Here is a 15,609-nt window from a genome sequence, read left to right on the forward strand (position 1 = left end):
GTTTTAGATATCTGGGAGTGGATCTGTCAGCGGATGGAACCATGGAAGCGGAAGTGGATCATAGGGTGGGGGAGGGGGCGAAAATTTTGGGAGCCTTGAAAAATGTGTGGAAGTCGAGAACATTATCTCGGAAAGCAAAAATGGGTATGTTTGAGGGAATAGTGGTACCAACAATGCTGTATGGTTGCGAGGCGTGGGCTATGGATAGAGATGTGCGCAGGAGGATGGATGTGCTGGAAATGAGATGTTTGAGGACAATGTGTGGTGTGAGGTGGTTTGAGCGAGTAAGTAACGTAAGGGTAAGAGAGATGTGTGGAAATAAAAAGAGCGTGGTTGAGAGAGCAGAAGAGGGTGTTTTGAAATGGTTTGGGCACATGGAGAGAATGAGTGAGGAGAGATTGACCAAGAGGATATATGTGTCGGAGGTGGAGGGAACGAGGAGAAGAGGGAGACCAAATTGGAGGTGGAAAGATGGAGTGAAAAAGATTTTGTGTGATCGGGGCCTGAACATGCAGGAGGGTGAAAGGAGGGCAAGAAATAGAGTGAATTGGAGTCATGTGGTATACAGGGGTTGACGTGCTGTCAGTGGATTGAAGCAAGGCATGTGAAGCGTCTGGGGTAAACCATGGAAAGCTGTGTAGGTATGTATATTTGCGTGTGTGGACGTGTGTATGTACATGTGTATGGGGGGGGGGGGCCATTTCTTTCGTCTGTTTCCTTGCGCTACCTCGCAAACGCGGGAGACAGCGACAAAGTATAAAAAAAAAAAAAAAAAAAAAAAAAAAAATATATATATATATATTTTTTTTTTTTTATTTTTTTTATTTTTTTGCTTTGTCGCTGTCTCCCGCGTTTGCGAGGAAGCGCAAGGAAACAGATGAAAAAAATGGCCCAACCCACCCCCATACACATGTATATACATATCTCCACACACGCAAATATACATACCTACACAGCTTTCCATGGTTTACCCCAGACGCTTCACATGCCTTGATTCAATCCACTGACAGCACGTCAACCCCGGTATATGGGAGGGTATTGATTGAGAGGGTGAAGGCATGTACAGAGCATGAGACTGGGGAAGAGCAGTGTGGTTTCAGAAGTGGTAGAGGATGTGTGGATCAGGTGTTTGCTTTGAAGAATGTATGTGAGAAATACTTAGAAAAGCAAATGGATTTGTATGTAGCATTTATGGATCTGGAGAAGGCATATGATAGAGTTGATAGAGATGCTCTGTGGAAGATATTAAGAATATATGGTGTGGGAGGCAAGTTGTTAGAAGCAGTGAAAAGTTTTTATCGAGGATGTAAGGCATGTGTACGTGTAGGAAGAGAGGAAAGTGATTGGTTCTCAGTGAATGTAGGTTTGCGGCAGGGGTGTGTGATGTCTCCATGGTTGTTTAATTTGTTTATGGATGGGGTTGTTAGGGAGATGAATGCAAGAGTTTTGGAAAGAGGGGCAAGTATGAAGTCTGTTGGGGATGAGAGAGCTTGGGAAGTGAGTCAGTTGCTGTTCGCTGATGATACAGCGCTGGTGGCTGATTCATGTGAGAAACTGCAGAAGCTGGTGACTGAGTTTGGTAAAGTGTGTGAAAGAAGAAAGTTAAGAGTAAATGTGAATAAGAGCAAGGTTATTAGGTACAGTAGGGTTGAGGGTCAAGTCAATTGGGAGGTGAGTTTGATGGAGAAAAACTGGAGGAAGTGAAGTGTTTTAGATATCTGGGAGTGGATCTGGCAGCGGATGGAACCATGGAAGCGGAAGTGGATCATAGGGTGGGGGAGGGGGCGAAAATTCTGGGAGCCTTGAAGACTGTGTGGAAGTCGAGAACATTATCTCGGAAAGCAAAAATGGGTATGTTTGAAGGAATAGTGGTTCCAACAATGTTGTATGGTTGCGAGGCGTGGGCTATGGATAGAGTTGTGCGCAGGAGGATGGATGTGCTGGAAATGAGATGTTTGAGGACAATGTGTAGTGTGAGGTGGTTTGATCGAGTAAGTAACGTAAGGGTAAGAGAGATGTGTGGAAATAAAAAGAGCGTGGTTGAGAGAACAGAAGAGGGTGTTTTGAAATGGTTTGGGCACATGGAGAGAAGGAGTGAGGAAAGATTGACCAAGAGGATATATGTGTCAGAGGTGGAGGGAACGGGGAGAAGTGGGAGACCAAATTGGAGGTGGAAAGATGGAGTGAAAAAGATTTTGTGTGATCGGGGCCTGAACATGCAGGAGGGTGAAAGGAGGGCAAGGTATAGAGTGAATTGGAGAGATGTGGTATACCGGGGTTGATGTGCTCTCAGTGGATTGAATCAGGGCATGTGAAGCATCTGGGGTAAACCATGGAAAGCTGTGTAGGTATGTATATTTGCGTGTGTGGACGTATGTATATACATGTGTATGGGGGTGGGTTGGGCCATTTCTTTTGTCTGTTTCCTTGCGCTACCTCGCAAACGCGGGAGACAGCAGAAAAAAATATATATATATATATATATATATATATATATATATATATATATATATATATATATATATATATTCTATTTTTTCATTATACTTTGTCGCTGTCAACCGCATTAGCGAGGTAGCACAAGGAAGCAGACAAAAGAATGGCACAACCCACCCATATACACAAGTATATACATAAATGCCCACACACACACACATATACATACCTATACATTTCAACGTATACATACATATACATACACAGTCATATACCTATATACACATATATATATTCATACATGCTGCCCTCATCCATTCCTTCCATCACCCCGCCACACATGAAATAGCACCCCCCTCCTGCCACGCGAGGTAGCACTAGGAAAAGACAACAAAGCCCACATTCATTCACACTCTCTCTAGCTGTCATGTGTAATGCACCGAAACCACAGCTCCCTTTCCACATCTAGGCTCAAAATATTTCCAATGAATTAACACAGACGCTTCACATGCCCTGGTTCAATCCACTGATAGCACGTCAACCCCGGTATAACACATAATTCCAATTCACACTATTCCTTGCACGCATTTCACCCTCCTGTATGTTCAGGCCACTATCACTCAAAATCTTTTTCACTCCATCCTTCCACCTCCAATTTGGTCTCCCACTTCTCCTCGTTCCCACCACCTTTGACACATGTATCCTCTTTGTCAATCTTTCCTCACTCATACTCTCCATGTGACCAAACCATTTCAATAAACTCTTCTGCTCTCTCAACCATACATTTTTTATTACAACACATCTCTCTTACCCTTTCATTACTTACTCGATCAAACCACTTCACACCACATATTGTAATCAAACATTTAATTTCCAACACATCCACCCTCCTCTACACAACTCTATCTATAGCCCATGCCTCGTAACAATGTAACATTGCTGGAATCACTTATTCCTTCAAACATAACCATCTTTGCTCTCCGAGATAACATTCTCGCCTTGAGAGGGTGAAGGCATGTACAGAGCATCAGATTGGGGAAGAGCAGTGTGGTTTCAGAAGTGGTAGAGGATGTGTGGATCAGGTGTTTGATTTGAAGAATGTTTGAGAAATACTTAGAAAAGCAAATGGATTTGTATGTAGCATTTATGGATCTGGAGAAGGCATATGATAGAACTGATACAGATGCTCTGTGGAAGGTATTAAGAATATATGGTGTGGGAGGCAAGTTGTTAGAAGCAGTGAAAAGTTTTTGTCGAGTATGTAATGCATGTGTACGAGTAGGAAGAGAGGAAAGTGATTGGTTCTCTGTGAATGTTGGTTTGCGGCAAGGGGTGCATGATGTTTCCATGGCTGTTTAATTTGTTTATGGATGGGGTTGTTAGGGAGGTGAATGCAAGAGTTTTGAAGAGAGTGGCAAGTATGCAGTCTGTTGTGGATGAGAGAGCTTGGGAAGTGTCAGTTGTTGTTTGCTGATGATACAGCGCTGGTGGCTGATTCGGGTGAGAAACCGCAGAAGCTGGTGACTGAGTTTGGTAAAGTGTGTGAAAAAAGAAAGCTAAGAGTAAAGTGAATAAGAGCAAGGCTCTTATACACATATACATACCTATACATCTCAATGTATTCATATATATAGACACACAGACATATACATATATACACATGTACATAATTCATACTATCTGCCTTTATTCATTCCCATCGCCACCCCGCCACACATGACATAACAACCCCCTCCCCCCTCATGTGCACAAGGTAGCACTAGGAAAAGACAACAAAGGCCACATTCGTTCACACTCAGTCTCTAGCTGTCATGTAATAATGCACCGAAACCACAGCTCCCTTTGCAAGTCCAGGCCCCACAGAACTTTCCATGGTTTACCCCGACGCTTCACATGCCCTGCTTCAATCCAGTGACAGCACGTCAACCCCGGTATACCACATCATTTCAATTCACTCTATTCCTTGCATAACTTTCACCCTCCTGCATGTTCAGGCCCCGATCACTCAAAATCCTTTTCACTCCATCTTTCCACCTCCAATTTGGTCTCCCACTTCTCCTCATTCCCTCCACCTCTGACACATATATCCTCTTGGTCGATCTTTCCTCACTTATTCTCTCCATGTGACCAAACCATTTCAAAACACCTTCTTCTGCTCTCTCAACCACACTCTCTTTATTACCACACATCTCTCTTACCCTTACATTACTTAGTCGATCAAACCACCTCACACCACATATTGTCCTCAAACATCTCATTTCCAGCACATCCACCCTCCTCCACACAACTCTATCCTAGCCCATGCCTCGCAACCATATAACATTGTTGGAACCACTATTCCATCAAACATACCCATTTTTGCTTTCCAAGATAATGTCCCCGACTTCCACACATTCTTCAACGCTCCCAGAAATTTCGCTCCCTCCCCCACCCAATGATTCACTTCCGCTTCCATGGTTCCATCTGCTGCCAAATCCACTCCCAGATATCTAAAACACTTTACTTCCTCCAGTCTCTCTCCATTCAAACTCGCCTCCCAATTGACTTGTCCCTCAACCCTACTGTACCTCATAACCTTGCTCTTATTCACATTTACTCTCAGCTTTCTTCTTTCACACACTTTACCAAACTCAGTCACCAGCTTCTGCAGTTTCTCACACGAATCAGCCACCAGCGCTGTATCATTAGCGAACAACAACTGACTCACTTCCCAAGCTCTCTCATCCACAACAGACTGCATACTTGCCCCTCTTTCCAAAACTCTTGCATTCACCTCCCTAACAACCCCATCCATAAACAAATTAAACAACCATGGAGACATCACACACCCCTGCTGCAAACCTACATTCACTGAGAACCAATCACTTTCCTCTCTTCCTACACGTACACATGCCTTACATCCTCGATAAAAACTTTTCACTGCTTCTAACAACTTGCCTCCCACACCATATATTCTTAATACCTTCCACAGAGCATCTCTATCAACTCTATCATATGCCTTTTCCAGATCCATATATGCTACATACAAATCCATTTGCTTTTCTAAGTATTTCTCACATACATTCCTCAAAGCAAACGCCTGATCCACACATCCTCTACCACTTCAGAAACCATACTGCTCTTCCCCAATCTGATGCTCTGTACATGCCTTCACCCTCTCAATTAATACCCTCCCATATAAATTCCCAGGAATACTTAACAAACTTATACCTGTGTAATTTGAGCACTCACTTTTATCCCCTTTGCCTTTGTACATTGGCACTATGCACGCATTCCACCAATCCTCAGGCACCTCACCATGAGTCATACATACATTAAATAACCTTACCAACCAGTCAACAATACAGTCGCCCCCTTTTAATAAATTCCACGGCAATACCATCCAAACCCGCTGCCTTGCCGGCTTTGAACTTCTGTAGAGCTTTTGCTACCTCTTCTCTGTTTACCAAATCATTTTCCCCAACCCTTTCACTTTGCACACCACCTCTACCAAAACACCCTATATCTGCCACTCTATCATCAAACACATTCAACAAACCTTCAAAATACTCACTCCATCTCCTTCTCACATCACCACTACTTGTTATCACCTCCCCATTAGCCTCCTTCACTGAAGTTCCCATTTGTTCCCTTGTCTTATGCACTTTATTTACCTCCTTCCAAAACATCTTTTTATGCTCCCTAAAATCTAATGATACTCTCTCACCCCAGCTCTCATTTGCCCTCTTTTTCACCTCTTACACCTTTCTCTTGACCTTCTGCCTCTTTCTTTTATACATCTCCCACTCATTTGCATTTTTTGCCTGCAAAAATCGTCCAAATGCCTCTCTCTACTCTTTCACTAATAATCTTACTTCTTCATCCCACCACTCGCTACCCTTTCTAATCTGCCCACCTCCCACACTTCTCATGCCACAAGCATCTTTTGCGCAAGCCATCACTGCTTCCCTAAATACATCCCATTCCTCCCCAACTCTCCTTACCTCCTTTGTTCTCACCTTTTTCCATTCTGTACTCAGTCTCTCCCGGTACTTCCTCACACAAGTCTCCTTCCCAAGCTCACTTACTCTCACTACTCTTTCACCCCAACATTCTCTCTTCTTTTCTGAAAACCCCTACAAATCTTCACCTTTGCCTCCACAAGAAAATGATCAGACATCCCTCCAGTTGCACCTCTCAGCACATTAACATCCAAAAGTCTCTCTTTCACGCGCCTATCAATTAACACGTAATCCAATAATGCTCTCTGGCCATCTCTCCTACTTACATACGTATACTTATATCTCGCTTTTTAAACCAGGTATTCCCAATCACCAGTCCTTTCTCAGCACACAAATCCACAAGCTCTTCACCATTTCCATTTACAACACTGAACACCCCATGTATACCAATTATTCCCTCAACTGCCACATTACTCAACTTTGCATTCAAATCACCGATCACTATAACCCGGTCTCGTGTATCGAAACCACTAACACACTCATTCAGCTGCTCCCAAATCACTTGCCTCTCATGATCTTTCTTCTCATGCCCAGGTGCATATGCACCAATAATCACCCATCTCTCTCCATCAACTTTCAGTTTTACCCATATCAATCTAGAATTTACTTTCTTAAACTCTATCACATACTCCTACAACTCCTGTTTCTGGAGTAGTGCTACTACTTCCTTTGCTCTTGTTCCCTCACTAACCCCTGACTATACTCCCAAGACATTTCCAAACCACTCTTCCCCTTTACCCTTGAGCTTCGTTTCACTCAGAGCCAAAACATCCAGGTTCCTTTCCTCAAACATACTACCTATCTCTCCTTTGTTCTCATCTTGGTTACATCCACACACATTTAGACACCCCAATGTGAGCCTTCGAGGAGGATGAGCACTCCCCGCGTGACTCCTTCTTGTGTTTCCCCTTTTAGAAAGTCAAAATACAAGGAGGGGAGGGTTTCTGGCCCCCCGCTCCGTCCCCTTTAGTTGCCTTCTACGACACATGAGGAATGCGTGGGAAGTATTCTTTCTCCCCTATCCCCAGGGATATATATATATATATATATATATATATATATATATATATATATATATATATATATATATATATATATATATATATATATATATATATTTTTTTTTTTCATACTATTCGCTATTTCCCGCGATAGCGAGGTAGCGTTAAGAACAGAGGACTGGATATATATATATATGTATATATATATATATATATATATATATATATATATATATATATATATATATATATGCATATGCATATATGTATATGTAACTGTATGTGCGTGTATGTATATCTGTATGTATGTCTTTCTTCATCTGTTTCCTGATGCTAACTCACTAATGTCAGAAATACTGATCAAGTATAAATAAATAAATAATATGGTAAATACCAAAACCTCAATGATTTCCAATTGGTGAAACAGAATGACTGTAGAGAAACTGCACAAACCATGATTGTAAGGAAACTACAACATTGGTGTAGTAAAGTAAGATATATATCGCATCGTATTGTGAAGGATGCACTGTACAGCTGGGAAAGCTGGCCATCATGATGGCCTTGATTCACTTGAAAAACTGTTCACCTGTAAGCCTTGTCTTACATATGAGAATAGATCTACCATATTGTCTTGTATACCATGTACTTACGATAAAAATTATTTTTTCACATTACATGGAAAAAATATAAAGATTTTCTTTTCATTTTATAAAAAGTCCCACAGTGGGTTATATATGATGTATAGGGCTGCTGCAGTGTATCGTTTTATTAACAATTACCCAAAGGCCAATAACTATAAAAGAGACTTGGTGTTCCCTGGGAGATTTCTAAAGGCACCTGCATCCCAAGGTTTTTTGTTCTAATTGTTCTTGAGTAATTCTTGGGATGAGAGTATGGGAAAGGAAATGCTGTGTGTGGGTATGGGACTGGGGAAGGTAGGGCTGTGTTGAGGGTAGGTAAGCAGTAGTCTGCACAAAGGGTTGAGAAGAGGAGGGGCCATGCAAGGTGTAGGGATTAGGACAGGGTAGGGCAAAGTAAACTGTGGGTATTACCGAGGTAGATGGCAATGCTGAGAGTGAAGGTTGGGGGAAGGGTGAGACATGCATGGGGTGTGGGTGGGAGGGACAGATATATAGAAGGTGGTGGGCATATATTGGAGGTAGTGTTTGTATGGACTATGGTCTGGGCACTGAAGCATCAAAAGTTATCAGATCTTTAAAGCTATGGTCAGGCCAACTGAGTAAGTTTGTGAGTTTCTGTGAATACTGGAAGTATTGCATTTGAATCAATATTAAATTCAGTTATGAGATGGATCCTGGCAGTTTTGTTTGATCTAAGTCCCCATGTGTTAGCATAAATGAAGTCTGTTACACAGCTTGTTTCCAAGTTATTGTGTGGTTTATAAACCCTGCTCTGCTGGGCCTGTTATAGTGATTTCAGTTCTCAAATAATTTTTAGAAAAAATTGTCATTCTTCCTCTGGCAATTCTTTCTTGCCTTTGCTTAACTTTGTGACCAAGTCTAAAAATTTTTTTGTTTAACCACTTTATCATTTGCTACAATGGCATGTATTAAGATACATGTCTCAAGGATCAGGCAGGCCTCTTTCGCTGCTTTTTTTTTTTTTTTTTTTTTTACACTGGAGGCTCCAGTCATGGATTAAAGTCTACATCAATGCCTGACTTTAATTGAAATATAGAGAGGTTAATGAAAAGGGAAAAAATAGAGACAATAGAAAGTATTTTTGAATTCTAGAGGAAGTAAAAAGCCTTCTTTTAAAATATGTCAGGTTACTGTAAGTGGGAAAGACATGGCCACATAGTAATCATGTAACACAGAAGCTTGTTGAGTACTGCATGGTCTACCTAATGGTGGGGGCACAAAAGCAGCCAGCTTTCAGGAGCAAACACCAAAGGAACACTTATAAGAGAGAGAAAGTGAACCAACACTGTAGCATAAGGGAAGCAAGTCAAGTTATGAAGTTTGCCTGGGAGAGTTTGCAAGTCTCACCACTTTCGATTCATTTCTATCAAGTAAGGAGGCAAAGCTGGAATGACCCCATGTGTGAGAGCAATGCTCCTTACAAGGACGGATCAATCCTTTGTATAAACAGGGCATCTTAGTGGAAGAAAAGAAATTTTGACACTTAAACAGGATTCCAAGTTTCTTAAAGGCATACTTACCTATTTCTGTAATGTAGGGTTTTCAAGATAGAGTGAGTGTTACAATAATACCAAGTATGTTTACGGGAGCAAAAGATGGAGCTGCAGAACCATCAAAAGAGAGAGGAAAGTTGTGAGGAGTATTTGATAGAGAGATGGATAAAACCAGGTCTTGGAGGCATTAAACTTAACCAAATTTTGTCTACCCATAGAGATATCCTCTCCTTGTCCAGGTCTATTGAGGAAGTTGTGTCGAGATGAGATGCAGATTTTGGGAAAGAAGAAGAATTAAAGGAAGTGGAGGAATACAGTGTTAAGCCATTAGCATATGAGAGCATTTGGTTATTCAAGAAAGGAAATCACTGATAAGGAGAAAAGTGTTGGAGACAGGACAGAACCTTGAAGGATACCACAGTTGTGGGAGAAAGATGAACAGGCTGAGCTATCAACAACCATAGAGATAGAATGGCCAGAGAGAAAGCTAGTTATGAGAGAGCAAGGTGAGGGAGGGAAGCCATGAGACCCCGATGCTGCATCGTATCAAAAGCTTTGGATATATTAATGGCAATTGCACAGGTTTCTTAAAAATACTTCAGGAATGATGATCAGACGTTAGTAAGATAGGAAAGAATATTACCTGTGGATCTAGCCTTATGGAAGCAATACTGGTGATCAGAGAAAAGACAGTGAGATTCAAGATGTCTACAAATATAGGAGTTGAGAAGGGATTCAAAGACTTTGGAATTGGTAGATGTCAAAGCAGGAGGACTATACTCAAAGGGATTAGAACAGTCAACATTCTAAGGGATGGGATGTGTACCAATGCATGCTTCCAAGAAGAAGGAAAAGTTCTGGCTTTTTGAACAGAGACAGAACAGACAAGCACGCACACACTTTCAGTATATGGAAATGGATGCCATTAGGAACATAAGCCTTTCTTATGTTCAGGGGAAATTTTTTTTAGACAGTTTGAAAGAGATTATGGGAATGGAAAAAGGATTAGGAAGAGGGGTATCAGGGGGTTAGAGGAGAAATGGGAATCATAGAAAGTTGTTTTTTCCAAGGGAGAGACACCTATAGTGAAGAAAAGGTAGATTGACAGAAGCTGTTAGCAATGCCCTTAGCTAAAGACCAGAAAGACCTATCACTGGATGAAGAGGAGAGGTTATTGCAATTCTTTGAACAAAGGAACACTTTGTCTCATGGATAACATGCTTGCAAAGATTAAGGGTAGATAAATGCTGGATGGGAGTCAGAAGGAGAGGAGTTTTTCCAAGCCAAATGTGCCTGATCTCTTACCTGAATGGCCTCAGAACAGGAATGGTATAACCATAGATTGGAAGAAGACATTGTCTTGGAGGAAGAGGGGACAAATGCTCGCAATCTTGCAACAATGACCTCTGCTATGTTTGGTGAAGACAGAAGTATTACCACATGAGACAGTAATTTACCAATATCAAAAAGAAGGATTTTTGCAAGTTATTCCAATCAGATTTACTGAGGTGCCAATATTCATGTGTAGGAGGGACTGCTAGAGGGGAGGATGCTATTAAAATAGGTACATCAATGAGAGTGTAATCAGATGAACCAATTGGGGGCAAGATTGTATAGTTACAGGGTGAAGGACCAGAGGTGAGAGAGATCCAGAATAATGGGATAGTGGTCACAGCAGTCTGGAATATGTGTGGGGTGGGAGATAGTTAGTCCTAGATCACTGAAAACAGAGAACATGAGGGCTTTAGTCACCCTACCATCTGTATGGAAGGAATTCAACCACTCCCTAGGGTGAAAACTGAAATTCCCTAAGTAGAGGATCTGGGCTTGTGGGGAAGATGATGCCAGTCCCATGGCAGCTTACACAGTCAAAGAAAGATAAGAAATTTGTAGAATTAGGAAAGCAATAGGTGAAATAAAGCTGAAGAGTGGTAGTTGCGAGGCACAACTTGAGCCAGATAACATCAAAGTTTAGAGACTCAAGGTCCTTGCATGCGTTGATGTTGGAAAAAGCAAAGATACCACCTTTGAACCGGAATTGTGAGTGGAGGTTATAGTTGGATAAGAAAAAGAGGCTAGTGAGATCATTTGACAACTGGGTCTGAGAGAGAGGTAAGATATTAGGAGTAAGTGTACTGATGGTATTCAACAGAAAAGACGTTACTAGGGAGACCATTGATTTTGGTACAGTGAATAAAAAGAGGCAGGTCTATTGGAGAAAAAAAAGGTCATGAGAGGGGCCAGTACTTCCACTGTCTCAACCACCCCTCTCATTGGAAGTAGAGTTAAGCAAGAATCAAAGACTCTCATCACCCCATGATACCAAGGACTGAGGGACATAGGTTCATTGGACTTTATCATAATTATGTTTAAAATGATTGTGGAGACATATGGCAAGAGAACTGGTATGAAGAACATAAAAAATGTTTGAATAAATGTATGGTGTTCATAAGGTGAAGATGGCAGGACTAGTCCCTTGTTGATGAGACGGAAAGTAAGACCAGCAATCCTAATGTAGAAGGTGTAAGATGATTCCAAGCTGTTTCATTATAACATATCTTATCAGCAATTACTTACAAGTAGCTGTAATACCTCCTTGAAACATGCAAAACACAGCTCTTCATTTATCTGAGCTGTGTGCTCAGTGAATGGAAGGAGTATGTGTTGATCAGTGCTCAGCGTATCAGCACCTCCGGCCGCCAGTATTGAGCATTAACTTGGTAGCCATAGTTACTGCACTTTGTTGATTTATCTATGATATTCTTACCAACTCTTTAAGCCCATAATGTCTGAAAACAGACCTGATAATCGTGGTATTGGTAATGTGGGTAAGCATTCATGGAAAAACAACAGTTCGACAGCAAAAAATGCAGGTTATAAGGTGTACGGATGGTGGTCATCCTATGCTGATCCATTTGAATGCAATAGTCAGTATTTTCTTCTATGTTTTTATAATTAAGAATTGTAGTAATCATTTATATACTGATTTAAAACATTTATTGTGGGTGCACAATCATCATCTTTCCAAATGCAGCAATCATATTTTGCTTACAAGTGAGCAATTTTACTTTTGGCACACATCTCCACTGAAGTCATGATATAACTATGTTGTGTAGCACTTCTGTCAGTTAAAACTCTTTGACCAGGAATGCATTCTCAGCATAAACAGAGGTCTGTTTGTATATACCACATATGCAAAATCCCATCACACCTTCATATTGTCTAATGGCCCAGACCTGCATCTCTGATGACACAATCAGGATGGTTGGGTGAACTTTCCCAGAAATGACCTCATGGCTGACCCTGGGTCGCTTTACTATGGGACCTGAAGAATAATTAATGGATGATTGGGAGATGCCCCGCTAATCTTGGCAACATGACTTGACGTGTGTGAGATCACAGGTACACGAGGGACCGGTTGGGGAATCTCTTGGGACCTCCCAGGGTACCACATGGCTAAAGTATCTACAGACTTGGGACAATTGGTTATTTCTTTGTTCTTTTGCTGTTCCACTCTTCCTATCTCTCTATGTAACAGTAACTAACCATGAGTTGGCATCCTGGCCTCATTTTCCCACAACATTCCCTCTCTCCAGATCTGAGTCAAAGTCTCTCATTATTTGTGTCAAAATTTGTAATGCCTTCCCGGCCTCCATATTCTAAGTCACTTTCAAAGTGTTCTCTCCCTCTTTCTCTACATCTATGCCAATGTCGGTTGTAAATGTCTCGTTTCTAAATCTGCATCTGAGTTTCAGGTGGAAGTGGTGTTTAGCAAGGTTTTCCATTTGTTTTAGGGCAGTTTCTTTTTTTTTACCATATGTTAGCTATAACAGCAAGGGCAACATAATGCCATTAGCAAGGCCATCTCCCTTACACTATGTGGATGTGGCTCTTCTGTTTCCTGGTGCTACCTTGCTGATGCAGGGAGCAGCAATCAGATGAGGGCAAAGGGAAGATAATGAACAAGTCATCTTTTTACTTTTCCTTCGTGAATTTGAGCTCTTTCCTGTGGGGAGGGGGGTGTCGAGAATGGATGAAGGTGACCAAGTATGAATGTGTACACATGTATATGTATGTATATGCACATGTATGTATCTATATATATATATATTTGCATATCTATGTTTATGTGTGTATATGTATATGAATATGCATTCCTACGAGTCCACGGCGAAAATAAAACAAGATAAGTTCCCAAGTGTACATTCGTGTAATAATCACATCATCAGGGGAGGTGCAAGAAAGAAATATTAGTCATCTAGTATACAACAAAGGGACATAGCTAGGACGCCATTTGGTAAACGTGTTTACCAAATGGCATCTAGCTACGTCTCTTCGTTGTATATAAGCTGACTTTTATTTCTTTCTTGTATCTCCCCCGATGATGTGATTATTACACGAAAGTGCATTTGGGAACTTATGTTTCATTTTCCCTATTGACTCATAAGAATATACTTGATCACGCACAAAATTGTGATCCTTTCCATAAATGTGCATGTGAGTGGAAAGATCTTTCTTTGTCTGTTTCCTGGTGCTATCTTGCTAACATGAGAAACAGTGATCAAGTATGAAATACATTATATATATGTATCATCATTGGGGACAGGGGACAAAGAATACTTCCCACATATTCATTGCATGTTGTAAAAGGCAACTACAAGGAAAGGGAGCGAAAGGTACAAAATCTTCTCAAGTTTTTACTTCTCCAAAAGAAGGAACAGAGAAGGGGGCCAAGTAAGGATATTCCCTCAAAAGCCCAATCTCTCTTCTTAAGACTACCTCACTTAAATGGGAAGTGGCCAATATGCGAAAAAAAATTAAATACATATTTATTTTTTTATTTTACTTCGCTGTCGCCATCTCCCGCATTAGCGCAAGGAAACAGACAAAAGAATGGCCCAACCCACCCACATACACTTGTATATACATACACGTCCACTCGCGCAATTATACATACCTATACATCTCAACGTATACATATATATATACACACACAGACATATACATATATACACATGTACATAATTCATACTGTCTGCCTCAATTCATTCCCATCGCCACCCGCCACACAGGAAATAAAAATCCCCTCCCCCCTCATGTGTGTAAGGTAGCGCTAGGAAAAGACAACAATGGCCACATTCGTTCACACTCAGTCTCTAGCTGTCATGTAATAATGCACTGAAACCACAGCTCCCTTTCCACATCCAGGCCCCACAGAACTTTCCATGGTTTACCCCAGACGCTTCACATGCCCTGGTTCAATCCATTGACAGCACGTCGACCCCGGTATACCACATCGCTCCAATTCACTCTATTCCTTGCAAACCATTCACCCTCCTGCATATTCAGGCCCCGATCACTCAAAATCTTTTTCACTCCATCTTTCCACCTCCAATTTGGTCTCCCACTTCTCCTCGTTCCCTCCACCTCTGACACATATATCCTCTTGGTCAATCTTTCCTCACTCATTCTCTCCATGTGACCAAACCATTTCAAGACATAGTCTTCTGCTCTCTCAACCACACTCTTTTTATTGCCACACAAGTCTTCTGCTCTCTCAACCACACTCTTTTTATTGCCACACATCTCTCTTACCCTATTATTACTTACTCGATCAAACCACCTCACACCACAAATTGTCCTCAAACATCTCATTTCCAGCACATCCACCCTCCTCTGTACAACTCTATCTATAGCCCATGGCTCACATGTCGTAGAAGGCGACTAAAGGGGATGGGAGCGGGGTGCTGAAAACCCTCCCCTCCTTGGATTTTAACTTTCTAAAAGGGGAAACAGAAGAAGGCGTCATGCAGGGAAAGCTCATCCTCCTCGAAGGCTCACATTGAGGTGTGTAAATGTGTGTGGATGTAACCAAAATGAGAAAAAAGGAGAGATAGGTAGTATGTTTGAGGAAAGGAACCTGGATGTTTTGGCTCTGAGTGAAACGAAGCTCAATGGTAAAGGGGAAGAGTGGTTTGGGAATGTCTTGGGAGTAAAGTCAGGGGTTAGTGAGAGG

Source organism: Panulirus ornatus, chromosome 8 (assembly GCF_036320965.1).
Source record: "Panulirus ornatus isolate Po-2019 chromosome 8, ASM3632096v1, whole genome shotgun sequence".
NCBI lineage: Eukaryota > Metazoa > Arthropoda > Malacostraca > Decapoda > Palinuridae > Panulirus > Panulirus ornatus.